At 44.1% G+C, this 20,781-nt stretch overlaps 1 non-coding gene across 1 annotated transcript; it reads right to left on the bottom strand.

Moving 5' to 3' along the window:
- Window positions 1-8,851: 8,851 nt before the first annotated feature.
- On the bottom strand, window positions 8,852-8,924 carry TRNAG-CCC (transfer RNA glycine (anticodon CCC)). Its single transcript has one exon. It is a non-coding gene; the product is annotated as a tRNA-Gly (tRNA).
- Between the last annotated feature and the right edge of the window lie 11,857 nt (window positions 8,925-20,781).

Below are 20,781 nucleotides of genomic sequence, written 5' to 3'. Positions count from 1 at the left end.
TGCACTACTGAGCCCTTGGATCATAACAAGAGAGTCTGTGAACTGCAAGGCAAGATTCTGCATGATGCAATGAAGATCCTGTGTGAGGCAACTGAGACCCACTGCAGCCAGAAAAAAACACACAAAAACCAACAACAGAAGAGTATTCTCTCCCCATTCTGGAGGCTGCTGCTGCTAAGTCGCTTCAGTTGTGTCCGACTCTGTGCGACCCCATAGCCCACTAGGCTCCGCTGTCCCTGGGATTCTCCAAGCAAGAACACTGGAGTGGGTTGCCATTTCCCTCTCCAATGCATGAAAGTGAAAAGTGAAAGTGAAGTCGCTCAGTCATGTCCGACTTTGCGAACACGTGGACTGCAGCCTACCAGGCTCCTCTGTCCATGGGATTTTCCAGGCAAGAGTACTGGAGTGGGGTGCCATTGCCTTCTCCGATTCTGGAGGCTAGGAGTATGCAATTAAGCATCAGCATGGCCACGCCCCCTCTGGAACCTGTAGAGGAGAATCTTTCCTCGCTTCTTCCTAGCTTCTGGTGTTTGCCAGTAGTCCTCGGAGGTCCTTGGCTTGCTGCTGCATACCCTTAATCCCCGCCTCTGTCTTCACATGATGTTCTTTCCTCACGTGTCTTCTTTTTTTTTTTTTGGCTTATTCTTTTTTTTCTTTTTCCCATTTATTTTTATTAGCTCACATGTCTTCTTTTAAGGACATTTTTGAGGACACTTCCTACTCTTATGTCCTACTCTACAACCACCTCATTTTAACTCATTCCATCCCCAGTGACCGTATACCCAAGTAAGGTCACATTTTGAGGGTTAGGACTTCAAACATCTTTTTTGGAGGGGACACAATTCAGCCTATAACAGTATCTCATAAGGTGGAACAGTGGCCCGGTTTATGGGTTCCAGAACCAGCATGCCAGGGTTCATGTCCTGGCTCTGTCACATGAGCTGGGTGACTGAGAGCAACTTACTTAGACTATCTGAGCTTCACTTTTCTCCTCTGTAGATCAGGAGGATCTTGGGGGATCATCATGAATGAATGCCCCCAAAGCACCTGCCTAGAATGGTGTTGAAACCATTGATGCCCCTCCCAGATCCTTTACGAGGTCGGGCACCCATCCCGATCCATGGCTAACAGCTCATACTGGTGACCTTCTATGGAGCCCTGTCCTTGGCTGACATGAGCCACCTTTTTGGAGATGCCTGGGAGGCTGACCTCCCCTCCCTGTTTACTGACCAAGCCTAGACTTCACCTGAGACCGCATCCTTGCCCAGATTTTTCCTACTGCTTCACTCCCATTCAGGTCCTTCCTGAGTGCACGACCTCAATAAGTCACATGCATCCAAGTGACGGCTTTAGGCTCTGCTGCCAGGGAACCCAACTTGAAAGTACCCAGCATGAAAGCCTTAGATTGATGTCCTTATTATCATTTTCAAGGAGCCAGGAATTAACCTCCCAATCATCCTGCCTTTTCCATGATTTGGTACTGCAATGGTGTCTTTTTCCTGCTGTTAATCTTGCAATGTCAAGGATGGCAAAACTTTTCACACACACGTTGCCTGATTTCTGGGCTGGGACTGTCCTAGCCACACTCAGGGGAAGCTGCTCCTGGTCACCTCTGAGAGCATGTGCTGACTCTGGAGGCTTCTCTTCACTTTGTCTCAACGCTGGATGGCTACAGGCTCTTTCTTACTTGGCTCTGATGGCCTGTTCTTTAGTTCTCACACCTCCATCACGTGTATAGCGAACAAGGTCTGCTTTGCAGTGAGGTCAGGACTAGTAACTCGTTGGCTCAGGCTTATCCAGTTTTACTGTGGCTGGGTACATGTTGGGTGTTCAGTTGTGTCAGACTCTTTGCAGCCCCGTGAACTGAAGCCCTCCAGGCTTCTCTGTCCATGGGATCTTCCAGGCAAGAATACTGGGGTGGATTGCTGTTTTCTATGCCAGGGGATCTTCCCGACCCAGGGATCAAACCTGTGTCTCTTGTGTCTCCTGCATTGGCAGCCAGATTCTTTACCACTGAGCCACCTGGGAAACTCAGGTACGTGTTGGCCCCACCCATATCATCATCATCATTATCATCATAGCTACCACTTAGGGAGAGACTAACATGTACCAGGCAGGATACAGTATATATCCCAGTAACATGGATACTAGCTCTAATCCTCAAAGGTTCTTTGAAATGGAAAGTGACATCTTGTTTTATTAATGAGGAACAGAAGGGCAGAGAAGTTAGGTCACTTACCTGTGGTCATACCACGGTCGATGTAGATTTGAAGCACAATCATGTGGAAGAACCAAGTGCAACTCTCAAGTTCTTGTTGAACTACGTCCTCAACCAGCACTCAAACCACTGCTTTTCTTTCTGTGAATTTGCACTTTTAATAGCTGGTGTCTTAGTCCAATTCCAGCAAGGTGGGTCTGTATCTTATACTGGATCTTTCTTTTCCTTTCCTGTCCCCCTTGAGCTTTGAGTTTCCTCCAGTCTTTTTACTTCTACCTGCCCCTGGAAGCTTCTTTAAGCTTCTGCATCATCATCCCTGCTCCCCTCTCCCATTCCTCAAGCCCCAGGCAAATTCACACGTATTATTTACCCATTTCCTTCTGTTCCCAAGATTTCAGTTTCCACTTACGTCACTCAAGCTCCATTAATCATGTGATCTGCATTTTCAGACCTGCATTTCAGTCAAAGCACATGAGATTCTTGCTTGTCACAGACGCTGAGAAGAGGGGGGTGTAGTGGTCATGTCATTTATCATACTTTATTTATAATGACGTCTTGGGAAGACTTCATGAATTAAATTCCCCCCCAAAGCCTCCTTCTTTCTCCTCCCTAGTAGCCTAGCCATTCATTAGAATTAGATTATTTTGAAGTCACCCCCTAGTAACAACCTGTGGCAGATTTCTGAGTTACTTAGCAAATCACGGGAATCCTATGAAATTGCTCAGGAAAGGTTTTGCAAATGAAAATAGTCTCTAATGAACCCACCATTTACAACAGTTCCCATCAGACATCCTTCCCTGATCTGCCCTAATTTCCGTCCTCTTGTGTTACCCAGTGTCTTTGTGGGTGGGTGTCAGGCTCTTGATGACTTATGAAGGGTGAACATCTGATAATTGCAAAGCAAATTCAATGTAAGTCAACTGCAAAGTGAAACTGGAGATACTACAAAAGGGATGGGATTTCATGAAGTCAATGGAATTGAGGTTGAAAGATCATCTGAATTGCATGTATACTGTTTGGCAAAACTGGATTGTGAAGAAGGCTTCAAAATTAAAGCCATAGACAAGGATGAGGATGTCTGAGCTTCTTCAAGAGAGAATGATTAGAATACCCAATGCTTAAGAGAGTCCCTTGGGAAAACTGAGAAAGATTTTAAGTATTTTTCAAAAAAGATTCTCTTATTTGCTCTTGCTGTGAAAGTTAAATACAAAATCAAGAATGCCTGACTGTGCAGTCATACAATTGTGTGGAAAAATTACGCCAAAGGAATCAATACACGATTTATTCTTGGTTCTGGAATAATGATGACCTACATTTTATCAAATATAAGCAAAAATAAATCAGTTTTTGTAATTTTCATTTTAGGTTTCAATACAGGCGCTCAGTTGCTCAGTCGTGTCTGAGTCCTTGCGACCCCATGGACTGTAGCCCACTATGCTCCTTTGCCCATGGAATTCTCCAGGCAAGAATACTGGAGTGGGTTGCCAGGCCCTTCTGCAGGGGATCTTCCCAACCCAGGGATTGAATCCTGGTCTCATGCATTGCAGGTGGATTCTTTACCATCTGAGCCACCAAGGGAAGCCACCATACAGAGCCCCCAGTAAACCTGCTTTTCATTATTTAGTATGACATTTTGCTCTTCTTTTAAGCAGGTCCGTGCCCTGGAGTCTGAAACCCTAGAAGATCAAGGGTCATCTAGATACCAGAGTACCTGCCCGCAGGGAGCTTATGGCCTCATTGGCCAGGCTTCCCTCACACTCTGGGGATGGGGCAGTGATGAATGAGAGCGTCTCTCTTGCCAAATTTGACCCAGGGGTTGTGAAAAGGAAGGAGGAACTGTCTTCCACCTCCATTCAAGATCTGTAGCATCTTTAGCCTGGCCCCTGCCCCATCCCTGCTGCTGTCAGGGACGTGTTGACAAGGCTCTTTTGTAGGCTTCTTGAGGCAGCTTGTGAAAAGCGAGTTGGGAATTCAGCAAAACACCAGGGCTCTAACTGCTCCTGAATGAGACAGAATTAGAAAATGGCTTCAAATTGAAAACTTAATTTTCAATTAGCGTACATTCAGGCAGGAGTGGGAGGGATTAAGGGATGGCAGCTTGTTTGGTTAACACGCTTTTTAGAAGACATGCTCGCAAGCTATTAGTGGGCTTCCTCCTCCCCTCCCCCCACCGCCCTCGGTGCGGCTGCTCTGTAATTTGGCAGCCGCAGTCTCAGCCCGCTGTGCCTCGGTCCCCCACTGACTCAGATGCAGATGGCAGTGGGGCCATCGCAGGAAGTGGGCTGCCGCCTGTCACCTCTAAGGCTGGCTTGTGTGTGTTACCCTCGCTGCAGGCCCTGTGAGGTCACAGGTGAGCTGGCCACCTCTAAAGATGCACACCCTTCTGATGGCTTTAAAAAATACATTGAGGGGAAAAATTATTTCTCTCTCTCCAACGTGTTGGATCAGTGTGTGAGGCTGTTAGTTCAGTTGCTCAGTCATGTCCAACTCTTTGTGACCCCACGGACTGCAGCATGCCAGGCCTCCTTGTCCATTGCCAACTCCCAGAGTTTACTCAAACTCATGTCCACTGAGTCAGTGATGCCATCTAACCATCTCATCCTCTGTCGTCCCCTTCTCCTCCTGCCTTCAGTCTTTGCCAGCATCAGGGGCTTTTCAAATGAGTCAGTTCTTCGCATCTGATGGCCAAAATATTGGAGTTTCACCTTCAGCATCAGTTCGTCCAATGAACACCCAGGACTGATCTCCTTTACGATGGACTGGTTGGATCTCCTTGCAGTCCAAGGGACTCTCAAGAGTCTTCTCCAACACCACAGCTCAAAAGCACCAATTATTCAGTGCTCAGCTTTCATTATAGTCCAACTCTTACATCCATACATGACTACTGGAAAAACCATAGCTTTGACTAGACTGACCTTGGGCAGATATACTTGGTGTGGCTTCAAACTGTGGAATATGTGATAAAAAAACTGGGATAGTAAAGAGAAGGTTTGAGTGGGTGTGGGGCTCCCCTGGTTACCTAGTGGTTAAGAATCAGCCCATCAATGCAGAGGACACAGGCTCAATCTCTGGTCTGGGAAGATCCCACAGGCCTCAGGGCAACTAAGCCCCTGTGAGACAACTACTGAAGCCCCTGCGCTCTAGATTCTGTGCTCCATAACAAGAGAAGCCACTACAATGAGAGGCCCATGTACTGAAACGAAGAGTGGGCCCCACCCCCTCCTCCCAACTAGAGAAAGCCTGTGTGCTGGAATGAAGATGCAGCACAAGCAAAAATAAAATAAAATCATAAATAAATTTGTAAAAAAAGGAGTTGGTATAAAGTGGGGTGGGGGAGATGGCAGAGGTTGTCCATCAGGACAGGAGCAGCTTTATCTGTCCTCTGACCCCTTCCTTCCCATCTTTAATTTTAAAAAATACATGTTTTAGGCCATGCAGTGTGGTATGCAGGATCGGAGCTCCCCAACCAGGGCTCAAACCTGTGCCCTCTGCATTGGGAGTGGGGCGTCTTAGCCACTGGACCACCAGGGAAGTCCCCCTTCTGTCTTTAGGTACAGTTCTTGTCCTCTTCTCTGCCTTTTCCCCCTTTTCCTAATCAGAAACACTTTTCCAGGCTGAGAGTGTTCTGGCAACCACAGCTGGTTCCCCTTGGCAAGCTCCATTTTCTCCCAACACTTTGCTGCCTGAAATGAGTTCACCGTCGGGTCTCCACAAAGCTGCGGCCATTAACATTTGAACACGTTAACACGGTGTGTTTACAAGCATCCTAACTGGAAATCTTTAATTCAGTCAGCAGAGCAATCATTTTATTAGGGATTCCCTTCTGTCCTGAGGAGGCTGGAGAAAGTGCGCTACCGTGATTAAACATTCCGTTTCAGACGTCCCAGGCAAGGCTGCGACCTGCTTGGGAGGCGCATTTTCCATCTTCAGGTGCTTCTCGGATACAGCAAAGCCGGCTGCAAGCGTTGGAAGCAAGCGGTTCATTTCTGCGGCAGACAAGGCCGCCAGCCCCGCAGCTCTGTCACAAGGGCTTTCCTGACTTCTTCCTCGACCTTGGCTCACATCCCAGCCCCGAGCTCCTGGTGACATCTGCTGCCCACAGATGGGCCTGAACCAATTCCAAGTGCCTTTCCTTAAGGCCCTCTACCTTGCTGAGTGTAACCCTGTAGGCTAATTTCTGCAACCTTCTCTCAAAGGAACGGGTGTCTGCAGCCACCACTGGTTGGTTCCTCCCCGAGGTTAAACTCCTCTCCAGAGAGGCGATCACTGCACAGTTTCTTCATTAGTCTTATCTTGCCCACAAGCCGCTCCTGTTAATCCTCTTTCTCTGCCATCCAAGCTGTAGCCTTCCAGCCATTTTCTGAGAAGTGCTGGATTTAATTGAAGAAAGGATGAGGGAGAAAATTAGTGACTCAAATGCTAACACAGGCTTCCAGGCTATCCAAAGGAGAATGGGGAGAAGTTTAAAAAAAAAAAAACAACAAAAAACTTCTGCTAGACAGGCACTGGGGAATCTTAATATCCTGGAAGCAATTGACTTAGAGAAATATAACTGAAAATTAGGATTTGGGTGCTTGAAGGAGTCTTAGAAAGAAGTCTTGTAATATAATCCCTTTATAAACGACTACATAGGCTAAAGGGCCTGCCCAAGTGACTAACTAGAGAATGGTAGAGGGAGTTCTTCGGTCCAAGGCCTGAAAGTTTCCTTCTTTATTCACTGAACCACACAGCCTGTCTTTTCTTCCTTCTGTGAAAACATCTGAGAAAGTTTTGGGAGATGATATCAAAACTCACCTACTTATGCTTTTTTAAAGGTGACATTTTGCTTCTTCCCAGAATTTAGGGACACATCTAAGGAAAGCTGTTTTGGTTGCAAGAGACAGAAATATAACTTGTCAGAAAGGAGAATTGATTAGCCTATGGAATCTGAGGGAGGCTGGCTAATCAAATCCTAGAAATACAGGAAGAGAAGAGACTTAAAGAAGGGCTGGGGCATCACTAGTCCTCTCCCATTTGTTACTGTGTCCCCTACACTTTTTCTCACCAGAGACTGCTTCTTTCTTTTCTTTTTCTTTTTGTACAAAGCAAGGGGAACCATTGTTACCAGTGGTTCTAAGTTTTCTGTCTTATTGCTCTTTTGGAAACAACTTAATCAGACAATCTATGAGTCAATCCTTGGAAAGCATCTGATTGGCTGAGGGTGATGGGAGGAGTCAGATGGCTTCCCCTGAGCTGACCAATTGCAGCCAACTGGATAGAATATTATCTTCTCTGTTTGACTCTGTGGCCCAATGCAGGATAAATCATTAGTGGTCTTGGGGTTGTGATCTTTAAGAATGTGACTACTTCTATGTAGACCTCACGATTAGAGTTTGTATGTGAGGAGGGTGGGCAGGGAATGACATTTCCACCAGAAATCAGATCTTGGGTAGACAAAATGATAGCAGTTTCACCGTAGGGCATAAATCTGTCTCCTTTAATTTAATGAATTCTGTTTCACCTTGATGTTCATCTCTATGGAGATTCTGAGATGACACAATTTAAGACACAAACTTCTATTTCTTTAGTATTGTCAACCACCTTTCCAAATATGAGGTAATAGAAGTTGGCAAAATATAAGGCAAGCAAAGTGCTTGTTGAAAGCATCTCATTGGACTGGTCAAACTTGGAAAGGAGAAGCATAAACTTATACCCTGCTACAGTTTAATTCATCTAATCCTTGAATTTAGAAGTAACAAAATATTTTTATTGGTGAGTTTTTCATTATTTGTGCCTTTATTGAGCCAGGTTCTGGTTATGAGCCCTTCCATTGGTCTATCCTAGAGTACCCCGGGGTCTCAAAATGACATTAATACCTTTGTATCACTGGTGGGATTTAAGAAAGTTCATATTTTACTTTTCATAATGACTCAGATTATAGCATTTATCATAAAGTGAACATAAGTTATTGCTGCTATGAGACTATAAACCTTTCATTCCTTCTCCAAGTTTGTAGCTTTCCTGATGCAAATGGACATCCTTCTGGTTCTCGTGATTATTTTATCCCTTTTATCAGTGAAAGTACAATTAGATCAGCAGTCAGTAGAATAAGAATCTTGATAACATCAACATGTTGAGTGCACAATGTGCCAGTTACTCTCAGCTTTATGTGTTTTAACTTACTTGGTCCTCATAACAACCCCAGGAGTTAGGTACAATTAATAACCCTCCCTTGTAGATGGAGATAGTAATGTGGATTGGTTAAGCCACTTTCCCAGGGCCCCACGACTAGGCAGTGTCAGATTTGGGATCTGAACCTGAGCCATCTAGATGTGTGGTATGTGTGTTAAACCTTCACACGATTCTACCTCTTAAGTGGCTAGACACTATTATGACACTTAAGGAGTTTGGGAAAACTTGTTCTACTTCCTCAAATACTTTAACTACCTGTTGAATTATGACTTTGATTTAATTCAGAATGTTTGTTTTACCATTAAAAATGGGCATAATCCTGGGAACAACATCCTGTTGATTTTATTAAAAAGTATTTGTGTATTTATTTATTTGGCTGCCCTGGTCTTGGACCTTTGTTACAGGATGAGAGGTTTTTTTAGTTTTGGCATGGGTGCTCTAGTTGTGACATGTGGGAACTAGTTCCCTGACCAGGGATTGAACCTGGGTCACCTACATTGGGAGTGTGGAGTCTTAGCCACTGGACCACCAGGGAAGTCCCCAGCCTATTCATTTTGATAAGTAAGTTACCCTCAAATTTAACTAATATTTCTTAAGCACTGACTGTGTACTGTAACTGTTTTACCTGCTAAATTAGTACCATGAGGTGAGTGGTATAATCTTCATTTTAGTGAGGAAAAGAAGGCTTAGTTAGCTTGAAAGTGATAGTTACTCATTCATGTCCAACTCTTTGCAACTCCATGACTGTAGCCCACCAGGCTCCTCTGTCCATGGAATTCTCCAGGCAAGAATACTGGAGTGGGTAGCCATTCTCTTCTCTATGGGATCTTCCCAACCCAGGGATTGAACCCATGTCTCCCTCATTGCAGGCAGATTCTCTCCCGTCTGACCCACCAGGGAAGCTCCTTAATGTGATTGCTGAAGTCACAGGGAAAAAGTGGGCAAGCCAGGGTTTGAACCAACTTGCCTCACTCTGAGCCTGGTGCTTGCTGTCATACTTGTGAATGAGTCTGTCGGATGTTTGCTGGTTGTCACTGCAGGTTTAATAAGGAAGGAAGGCAGTAAGCCCATGACATGGAGTCCTGCAGAGCTCAGAGTCCCATCCCTTGAAAAATCTGAGGAGATTGGTGCATGAAGTACAAGAAGGGCAAAAGTGAGCGGCTGTCCTAGAAAGTTCCAGTTCCCTCATTTTGCTGCCCAGAGAGAAGGGAAACATTTACTTAACTAACAGTTTTTGGAAGGCTCTGGCAATTAGGGTGTTAATATTCTGTGTAGTCTCAATTATGCTGTAACTACCAATTATGGGAAAACTCATCATTTTACTGTAATGTAATTACATTAAATAGTACCAGTCATGTCAGTGCCAAGACTGGGGCAGCCACTAATTATCCACTATACCCAGACACCTCCGCCTGGATCGGAATAATTGGTGCGAGGCAGTTTTGCATTGCAGGGTTAGCCCCAGTTTTCCTCAGGAAAGGGTTTCTTGCCTTCTGATATTCCCTTGTGTGTGTAATTCAGTTGTGTTTGTGACCTGGAAGCCGATGAGATCTTAACATCCCCAGTCTAGGTGTGACTTTAGTGTTTTCCTAAATGAGAAAGGATTTGGGAGGAACGTTTCTCTGGTAGGTTTCTCTGGCCCTCTGAGGGCCAGAACTCTGTCTGTCCTCTCACTGTTGCTTGGGACAGAGAATGAGAATAGATAATAAACCTTGATGGTGTCCCTAATGCCAGGACTATGCTAAGTATTTTAAATATGTTATGTTATTAATTCTCAAAACAGCTCTATAAAGGAGATATTAAAATCCTCACTTAATAAAAAACTAGGATCAGAGAGGTAAGGCAACTTGCCCCAAATCTTAGAAGTAGCAAGTTATAGAGCCCACGTTCATTCTTTTCCCAAAGTCTGTGCTCTTTCCAGGCCTTCCCACTCCTTCCTAGTAGGTGACTAATAAATATTTATTGAATGAAGATGGAAGAGATTATACGTGTTTGCCTGTGAAAATGATGCTTTACTTTCTGGTCTATTTCACCAGCTTCTTCATATTTAGATCCCTAGTTTGGTTGATTTCTAAAAAAGAACTCTTTCCTTGGGACTTCCCTTGTGGTCCAGTGGTTAACACTCCAAGCTTCCACTGCAGGTGGCACAGGTTTGATTCCTGGTCAAGGAAATAAGATCCTGCAAGCATCATGGCCTAGCCAAAAATAAATAAGATAAAATGAGCTCTAAGAAAAAGACAAAAAGCCCTGAGGTTGTTAAACATTTCTTAGAGAGAATTATAAACAAACAAAAAACTCCGTTCTTTCCTTCCTACATGATAATCTGATACCAATTCTTTTCAGTATTTGGAGAGTGCCTTCCAGTGGGGGGGGGGGGCGGTATGTGTGTATGATGTAGACTTTTTTTTTGTTTTAAAGTCAGTCAATTGTGAAATTGACCTGAGTGACTATCCTTGGGGAAGACCCAGATCTTAGAAGGAAAAACTGAGCTTCTATGGGACGCAGATCATCATGAAGTTATGATGAAGTTCAAAAAGTTCTTATTTTCTTCTTTCTTTGATGTGTGATTTGGCACTGATCTGATTTAAAAACTAGGGAAGGACAGCAGATGGTGTGATTTCTATTCACATATAAAATGCTTTTCCCAAGTGATCTGGAGGCCCTGGTGGGTTTCTAAGCTGAAATAGCTGTGATTATTTTATTGTATTTTGTAGACATACAGTGCTTTGGTCATCCCTGATTGATTTCTTCTCCCCTCGAAGCAGCAGAGGTAAGCACAGGCACCCGTGTTTAAGGGATGGGGAGACTGGAATGGAAGAGATGATTAAAAAGCAGATTCACCTCAGGAGGCGTCAGCATAGGTCACCACATCATGAACCGGGGCTCCGAGAGCCCAGTCTGATGGAATTTAGTCCCCTCTCCACAGAAACAGGTATTATTACAGTGGAGGTCAGCGCCTGGCACGTACCTGCTGCGAGGCTGGGAGCTTCCTGCTGAACGACGGGCTTCACCTTTTCAAATGAATTTTCTTTGCTTATATGAAGTCTCCTCAGAGAGGCTTTTGTGGGCCTCTGTGGAGTCAGGGAAGTTCGACTTTTCTGTTTGGACCTTAAGATAGTAAGTAAAATAGAAATTTGACTTTTTAATTAATGTCTAGAAGAGGGAGTTGTTCCTTTGGAAAAGCCCTCAAGTGATTTCACGGAGTAGGCGAATCAGATAAATGAAGAAGCTGTTGGGTGCTACCCTTCCACCAGGAGAGGTTAGGAGGACGGCTGAGCTGGAGGCTGGAAGAGGGAACATTTCAGGAAAAGTCGAAGCAGAAAAGTGACCCCCATGGGGATGCTCCTAGCACAGCTGTGTATCCCGAAGTAACCAGATATCTAGATAACAACATGAAATTTTCAGAGGTAGCAAAATCTCCTCTATATTTTGATCTTAATTTTAAAAAATTCTTATTTACTTTTGTCCTTTTTCTTTTTTCTGGTCACACCACGGGGAGTGCAGGATCTTAGTTCCCCAACCAGGGGTTGAACCTGCAACCCCTGTAGTGGAAGCTCAAAGTCTTAACCATTTGTTAACTACTTAAGTGGTTAAGTCTTAACCACTTCTGCCAAGGAAGTCCCTACCTTTTATTCTAAAAGTCATCAGTGCTTATGATAAAATTCAAACAGTTATTGGGGATTTTAAATAAATGACTCTTCTTCCTTTCCACCCTTTAGGATGAATACCTATAGATAGTTTCTTGTGTTATCCGTTGAAGATCACTAAAAAAAACAAGCATATATTTATGAGTGTATAAATCATACTCGTGTATTTCCACTGCTTGTTTTTTGTATCTTGGACGTTGTTCTATATCATTAACTATAGAGTTACCTTGTTGATTAAAAAAATTACTACAAATTATTCCTGTGCATGGATGTATCATGATTTACTTCCATTCCTTATCAATGGTCATTTGAGTGGTGGTCAGGGTTATTTTCTTTTTAAATCATTAAAAAAATAGTGTCACTGCAAGCAATGCTACTCTGCACACTTTTTTGTACCAGTCCATTTTAGGAAGAGAAAGAGGAGGAGGTCACATCCACTAGATTTTGCAGTGTGTTGGGTATGAGCAACCTTTCCCCATGTTTAGAAGCCTTCTTCTGTTTGGATTTCATTTTTCCCTAAATGTTTTTTTCTGTGCTATAAGTTCATTTCAAGTGCATTTTGATGGAGCCAGTGGTACAGAAAGAAGAATGTACCTTTCCCCAACTGGGTTCCCACTCACCTCCCTTCACCCATCGTCTGCCTCCTCCTCTTCATCCCATGTGACATGTAATAAACTTCAGTTTCACTGTATTTCATGTACCAACTGCATTTACTTTCAAACTATTGTTTATTACATATAGAAACTTGCCTTCACTGTTCAAGTGATAAATTATTCTACCTGTACAAATTGGCTATCATTGGCTAGGATGATGTATGTTCTAATTTTTACCATTAAAATTAATGAAAATATTGTTTTATTTAATGGCTTTTCCCATGCATGCTCATGCTCAATTGCTTCAGTTGTGTGGGACTCTTTGAGACCCTATGGCCTGTGGCCCACCAGGCTCCTCTGTTCGTGAGATTCTCTAGGCAAGAATACTGGAGTGGGTTGCCATGCCCTCCTCCAAGGGATCTTCTTGACTCAGGGACCAAACTCATGTCTCCTGCATCTCCTGTACTGCAGGTGGGTTCTTTACCGACTGAGCCACCGTTAAATTTAATAAAAATACTGTTTTATTTAGTGGCTTTTCCCATAGAGGCAGGATTTTCAGGAGTAAATGAGAGTCATTACATAGGGATGAGTGTTGGATCATGGCCTATTGAGCATATCAGGAAACAAGACTTCCTGTTTTTAATCAGTGGCCCTTTGTGGTAGCATGTAGCAGGCCTTCAGTATAAATTTGTAGAATGAGTAGAAGCATTCTCTTTACAAAACTGCAGGAAGAAACTTTTTTAAACAGGCATTGTAGGGATTGTATAGCACATCTCTCATCTTCAAAATGGACGTGCTTTGGGTATTTCCTTAGTTGAATTGGCCAGGAACAATGAAGCAATCTTATTAAAAATGGACTTTAGACATGCCCATATTGGCTTTGCACTAGGATGATTTAATGTTGCTCTATGGTTTAATCAGGATTCTTGGAAAAGGAGAAGCATTGGGTGCCCCAGTGGGTTGTTCCAAGACAGGTGAAGGAAATATTGGAGCAACTGTAGGGTAGGAAGGTGGGGGGAAGGAGAAGACCCTAGAGAAGGGTTGTTGGGAGGAGATGATCCAGGCTGCAGGGAGCAAGCACTGGAAAGCTGTGGCGCTTAACAAGAGGAACAAAGTTGGGGAGCAGTTTGCTGTGGACCCAGGGAAGAGAGGAGCTGGTTCTGGATTTCTAGGGACAGGACAGAGGGGGCCAGAAATCAGGAACTTGTGGGGGTGTTAGGGGGGTGATGGAAAGGCAACCCAACCCCAACAGGTAGCAAGTTCTGGGCTTTTATTTTTCTAAAAAACAACTCTTTATTTTATATTGGAGTGCAGCTGATTAACAATGTTGTGATAGCTTCAGGTGAACGGCAAAGGGACTCAGCCATACACGTACATGTATCCATTCTCCCCTAAACTCCCCTCCCATCCAGACTGCCACATGACATTGAGCAGGGTTCCCTGTGCTCTACACAGGTTGGAACTTGTTGGTTATCTTTTTGTTTTGTTTTGTTTTTTGGTTATCCTTTTTAAATATAGCAGTGTGTACATGTCCATCCCAAACTCCCTAACTATTCCTTTCCCGCATCCTTCCCCCCTCGTAACCATAAGGTCATTCTCCAAGTCTGTGATTATGTTTCTGTTTTGTAAACAAGTTTGTTTATGTCATTTCTTTTTAGATTCTGCATATAAGGGATATCATACAATATTTCTCTCTGACTTACTTCACTCAGGATGATGATCTCTAGTTCCATCCATGTCACTGCAAATGGAATTACTTCATTCTTTTTAATGGCTGAGTAATATTCCATTATATATATATATATATATACACACACACACACACACACACACACACACACACATACATCCCCACAAACATGGGGTGCATGTATCCTTTTGGACCATGCTTTTCTCTGGTTATATTGGATTTTGCTTTTCTGATGAGACAGAGAGAAGCGGACACAGAAGAAATTAGAGACATAGAGAGAGACAGAGACACAAAGAAGACAGAGAGAGATACACAGACCGTGAGAGAGAGAGAAAGAGAGAGACAGAAGGAGTGGGGAGAGTGAGAAAGGGAGGAAGGAAGAGATACAGAGAGGATGAGGACAAACTAAAGGGAAATAGAAACCAGCAAAGACCGAGACAAAGAGACATGGGGATCCTCAGAGAGCATCAGTTGTTCTGATGAGAGCAGGATGCCATGGAATCAGGAAGTGAAGCTGATTAAGGAAGTGATTAAACAGTGGGAGCCCCGCCAAAGTCATCCTCTACAGAGGATGTGTCCTTGTCCTCCAGCTGCCCATTGGCCTTGGATCTCTGCTCGCATCCTCCAACTGACTGACTGCACAGACTTGGGTTAAAGAGCCACAAGCCAACAGAAGCACTCAAAGAGGTAAAGGGTTGTTGTATGGCAGAAATCAATACAACCTTGTAAAGCAATTTTCTTCCAATTAAAAACAAACAAACAAAAGAGGTCAAGGTGTGGGAAGCCAGGAAACAGGGGCCTTGGTCATAACAAGGAAACACAGATGCCAACCAATCATCCCTCCATCCATCCATCCATCCATCCATCCATCCATCCATCCAGTCAGCCAGCATTTGCTCCTTCATGGAGGTGGCAGAAAGGCCACAGGGTTTTTCCACAGCTGTTTTTATTTTCTGCCTTCAGAGCCCTATGTGATGTTGCCCTGATCTTTTTCTTCCATTTTAAAAAAAATTAAAATTCATTATCAAAGCAGAGAGGTTCCTTCTTTCTGAGTATAGGTTGGGACTGGGTTCTTCCTGTTAGATTTTTGGGAGTTCAAATTCTTGTACTTCAGCTACTATCTGGCTGCTCTCGGGCTTCCCTGGAGGTCTGTTCGTGTTAGTCGCTCAGTCATGTGTGACTCTTTGTGACCCCATGGACTGTAGCCCGCCAGGTTCCTCTGTTTACGGAATTCTCCAGGCAAGAATACTGGAGTGTGTTGCCATTTCCTTCTCCAAGGGATCTTCCTGACCCTGGGATTGAACCCAGGTCTCTTGCATTGCAGGCAGCTTCTTTACTATCTGAGTCACCAGTGAAGTCTTCCTGGTGGTCTGGTGGTAAAGAATCCGCTTGCCAATGCAGAGGACAGGTATTTGATCCTTGTTCTGGGAAGATCCCATGTGCCTTGGAGCAACTAAGCCCCTGCGCCGTGACTATTAACACTGAAGTTCAAGCCTAGAGCCCAAGAACCCAGGCACAGCAATGAGGACCAAACACAGCGAAAAATCAATTGATCAATCAATCTTTGGGAACTTCCCTGGTGATCCAGTGGGTAACACTGGAGCTCACAATGCAGGGGGCCAGGGTTCTATCCCTGATCAGAGAACTAGATCTCGCATGCCGCAGCTAAGATCTGGCCCAGCCAAATAAATAAATAAAAACAGATACTAACTGGCTGCCCCTTCCGCCATGCAACAAAACCACAAATCAGAAACAATGTTAACAGAACAAATCCAGTGCTTTACTTCATTAAAATGTGGCAGGACCCAGAGGGACGGGAGACCCTGATGCTCCAAGGTTTGGTGAATGGATGTGACATCCTGCCTCACCTCTCCTGCTGGTGACTCCTTGACCCTAGCTGGAAGCTCCTTCCATTCCAGTTGGAAATGGAGCTGCTCTGAATCTGGGGACAAAGGCACCAGCCCACTCTCCAAATGCTTATGAAGAAATGCATTTTCCACTGCTCTGCGTCTTCTGTCAGAGGAAGAATGGAGGATGGGTGTAGGAACAAGATGTTTGTGGTTTTGTGAAAGTGAACACTTCAGATGTGAAAGCTCATGATGTCTGGTGTATTGCTAAAGGTGGGTACAAAATGTTAGGTCGTCTTGTCTTTGGAGGACAGCAGAACCCCAAAAGCCACAAAATGGGGGAAAACATAACAGAAATCTTTACATGTTTGGCCCAAAAGTGGTGAAGTCTACTTTGTTTTCCATGAGCCAGAAATCAGAGAAGGAAAGAGGCCTTACAACCATTCACATTTTTGTGTCTTCAATTTCCATTATCAATTAAAAGACAGTAAACTCTTATCCTGAATAGAAGTGCAATTAGATCTAATAATGAAATCATCAAGTACTACTGAGGTGGAACTTGGCAGTAATTAGTTTTTTGATACATAAATACAATTTCCAAATGCAATTTGTCCCTAAGCCCAGGCTGCTGATTTAATTCACCATGTCTGCTTTTACAACGGAATGCGCAGGGGGTGTATTCCAGTTCCTCAGGGCTGTGTCTCTCCAGGGAGAACGAGTGAGTTGCCTGATAGCTGAAATTACTAGTTGGGCATGGAGAGGAGGTGTTGTTTGTCGCTTCTGGGAATCAGGAGTGGGGGGGGCGGGTTGTGCCCCAAGGAACTCATCGACATGCAAATCTCTCTATCAGGAGGCAAGCTGATGCTCTCTGCCTGTCCTTTTGCTATGTCTGTCTGTCTGTCTCTCCCCTTTCTTTCTGTCTCTGACACACTGTTCCTCCATTCATCTACTTATGTATTCCTTCAAGCAAGCAAGCAAGCAAGCTAAGTTGCTTCAGACGTGTCAGACTCTTTGCGACCCCATGGGGTCCTTTGCGACCCTCCAGGCTCCTCTGTCCATGGGATTCTCCAGGCAAGAATACTGCAGTGGATTGCCATTTCCTCCTCCAGGGGATCTTCCCGACTCAGGAATCAAACCTGTGTCTCTTGCGTCTCCTGAACTGGCAGGTGGGTTCTTTACCACTAGCGCCAACTGGGAAGCCCATGTATTCCTTCATTCAATGTTAATTGAGGGTCTAGGAAATTCTCTGGTGGTCCAGCGGTTAGGACCCTGTGCTTCCACTGCTGATGGCCCAGGTTTGATTCCTGGTTGGAGAACTAAGATCCCACTAGCTACATGGTGCAGCTGAAAAAATGAAGAAGGAACAATTATTTTAAAAATATGTATTTATTTAGGGTCTATTCTGTTAGGTACTGAGGCATAGCAGTTGAGAAAGCAGACATAGTTTCTGTCCTCAAGGGACTGTTAGGCTAGTGTGTGCTTGCTCAGTTGCTTCAGCTGCGTCCTACTCTTTGCAACCCCATGGACTGTAGTCCACCAGGCTCCTCTGTCCATGGTATTCTCCAGGCAGGAATACTGGAGTGGGTTGTCACGCCCTCCTCCAGGGCATTGGCCCTACCCAGGGATTGAACCCAGGTCTTCTGCATCTCCTGCATTTCACGCAGATTGTTTACTGGTGAGCCACCTGAGAAATTCAGTCTAGTATTCAACAGTAAAGAACTATTTGTTACTTATCATTATTGTAGTGCTATGAAGGGCTCTATGAGAATGTAAAAGAGGTCTCTATCCCAGGCTGAGTGTTCAAGAAAGATTTCCCTGAGGAGCTGAGAGCTTTGATCTGAAATAGGAACAGAATTTGGGCAGAGAATCTAGAGAAAGTCATCCAGGTAGAGAGAAGGCCAAAAGGAAATTGAGTGCAATAAAGAGATGTTGAGGATGCCACTCAGGGAGAATAAAAGGAAGGAGGAAGCAAGAGAGGTGAAGTGAGGCTGTGCAGTAGTAAAGGGCTAGACCCTTCAGGGCCTTGTAGCCCTTGTTTAAGGTTTAAAATTAGGAGTTCTTTGAAGATTTTAAAAATAGAGGAGCAATCTGATTCTCCTTTATTAGTCACCAGGCTCCTTTAAACTTCAGTAATAATGTCCCTCTTAATTTGGAAGATCTCTTTGATCACTCTTCAAGTCAGTTTCCACCATCCCTCAGCATTTTCAGAGATTCCAGCTGGGAAGAAAGTATAGTTAGTGACAGACTCTCCATCAATTACTTGTGATGTCAGAATTTCAATGTTCCGGCGCTTTGCAGCCCTAGCAATCATAATCAAAAGTACTTCAGGCAAAGGTTAAAGATTCATGATGTGGAGTCATCAGATAAGAAGAGTACCAGCTTCTAGATGAATAAATATGTTTACCAAGACTTGACAGAGAATGATACCCACCAACTGCACCCCCACCTCCCGCAACTGCTGCCTTCCTAACCCAAATATTCTAAGGAGTACTCAGATCATTGCTCTTTTTTTCTCTCTTTTAAGCTTTGGGCCATGGGTGTCTTAGGACTGACTTCGAGTTCTCTCTACAAAACTTCAGAGTAAAGGATCTGTTGACCCAGTTTTCTGGATGACTGGAGATTGTACTTCTCCTTAAACCAGTGTGTTGATTAGGAGATGGTCAGCTGCTGTAACAAAGAGGCCCCAACACAGAGCAGTTTAAAGAGCCAAAAAGTCAATTTCTCTTTACATAACATTCCTGATATGAGCAGGCCAGGTCAGGTCTCTTCTGGTCATTTGGATTCCAAGATCCTCACAAGACATTACTCCTCTATCCCCCAGCACATTGTCAGCAGCAACATAAACGATACTGGGTTATTGCTACATGGAGATGCTAGTTGGTGAGGAAGTAGGTAGAACCCCCCAGAAGTCATGTCCAGGTATCTTTAAGTGGTACAATCACTTCTACTCAGATTCCACTGGTGAATATTTAGCTCATAAGGAGAACATAGCCATCCGTGGTCACACCTAACTGCCAAGGACACTGAATTATAATCTACATGGCTGGTTGAAGTTCTATTACTGAGGAAGAAGGGAGAGTGAATTTTCATGGACAGTAAGATTCTCCACCACACCCAGCATGCAGACTGACTGCACAGTGGCCCCAATTATTCACATCTCCCTATATTAGTGCTCTTTGCAATGTGACATTGAAGCTTCTCCCACCAAGAGATGATGGAATCTTTTTTTCCAGTCCCTTGAATTTGAGCTGGTATTGTGCTCTGCTTTAGTCACTAGAACAGGGTAGAAGTGACAGCGTGCCGGTCAAGTCTGAACCTCAGAAGAGCCTGTGTGCTCTCCGGGACCTTTGTCTCTATCACTACAGCCATCTTGGACAAGTCCTGAGAGTTGGCTGACTCCCACGTCTGCGAGAAAGCCATGCCAAACTACACAGAGCTGCCCATGGATGTATCGGTGTGTCCAACTGAGACCAAAAGAGCTACTTGCTGACCCATAGACCCTTGAACCATAATAAAGTCTTATTGTCTTAAGCCGCTGGGTTCAGGTTGTTTATTATCTCAGCAACAGACAACTGATCCAACTTCAGCTGTTTTCTCACTATCTTTCTGTAGTCTCTGGGATTGGTTCAAAAGGAAGATTAAGGATGTGCTACCAATACAGAAGGATTAAACTGGAAGTTTTGGTAGAAGTAATGAGATAGATCGTCCTCAGTTACCAAAATAGGTTGTGAGATAGACCAAACGTGGCTTCCCAACTTGGGCTAGTGGTAAAGAACGTGCCTGGCAATGCAGGAGACATAAGAGACATGGGTTTGATCCCTGGATTCGGAAGATCCCCTGGAGAAGGCAATAGCAAACCACTCCAGCTTTCTTGCCTGGGAAATCCCATGGACAGAGGAGACTGGTGGGCTACAGTCCACGGGGTCACAAAGTCAGACATGGCTTAATGATTAAAAACAGCAGCAACAATAAATAGTAGATATTTAATAAGAGTGGAGTAAATAATTTATTGAGCTAAAATCCTTGCCTTTAAAGAGCTTACTGTGTACACTGAGGAAACAGGAAAAAAGAAAATTGTAAAATAGTATAAATGGTATAATTGTTGTTTAAAACTACATATATATCAGTCCATGGACCAAAAATAATATCTGAAAAACTCTGCACTAAATGGTCAATGGTGGTTACCTTGTGAAGTCAGATTATGGGGAACTTTTTCTCTGTAATATATTTCTAGAAGGTGTTATACAAAGCAAAAGTATTTTAGTCATTTAGTGTTTCAGTGTTTAGTCAGGGAAAACAATAGGATGTAAATAAGAGAGCTGAAATTTTGTATATATTGCAAAACTGTGTGTGGCTAGTTTTCAAATGAGTACAGCATGCAGCAAAGGCTTCCCAGGTGTGCCATAGTAAAGAATCTGCCTGCCGGTACAGAAGACACAGGAGACTCGGGAAGGTCCCCTGAAGGAGGAAATGGCAACCCACTCCAGTATTCTTGCCTGGAAAATCCCATGGACAGGGAAGCCTGGCGGGCTACAGTCCATGGGGTCACAAGGGCCAAACACAACTTAGCAACTAAGGGTGCACATCATGCAGCGAGGTGATAGGAGTTCAGTGC

The sequence above is a fragment of the Dama dama genome, chromosome 1 (assembly GCF_033118175.1).
Source record: "Dama dama isolate Ldn47 chromosome 1, ASM3311817v1, whole genome shotgun sequence".
NCBI lineage: Eukaryota > Metazoa > Chordata > Mammalia > Artiodactyla > Cervidae > Dama > Dama dama.
The sequence above is the reverse complement of the archived record's forward strand: the minus strand, read 5'-3'. Positions and strand labels throughout refer to the sequence as shown.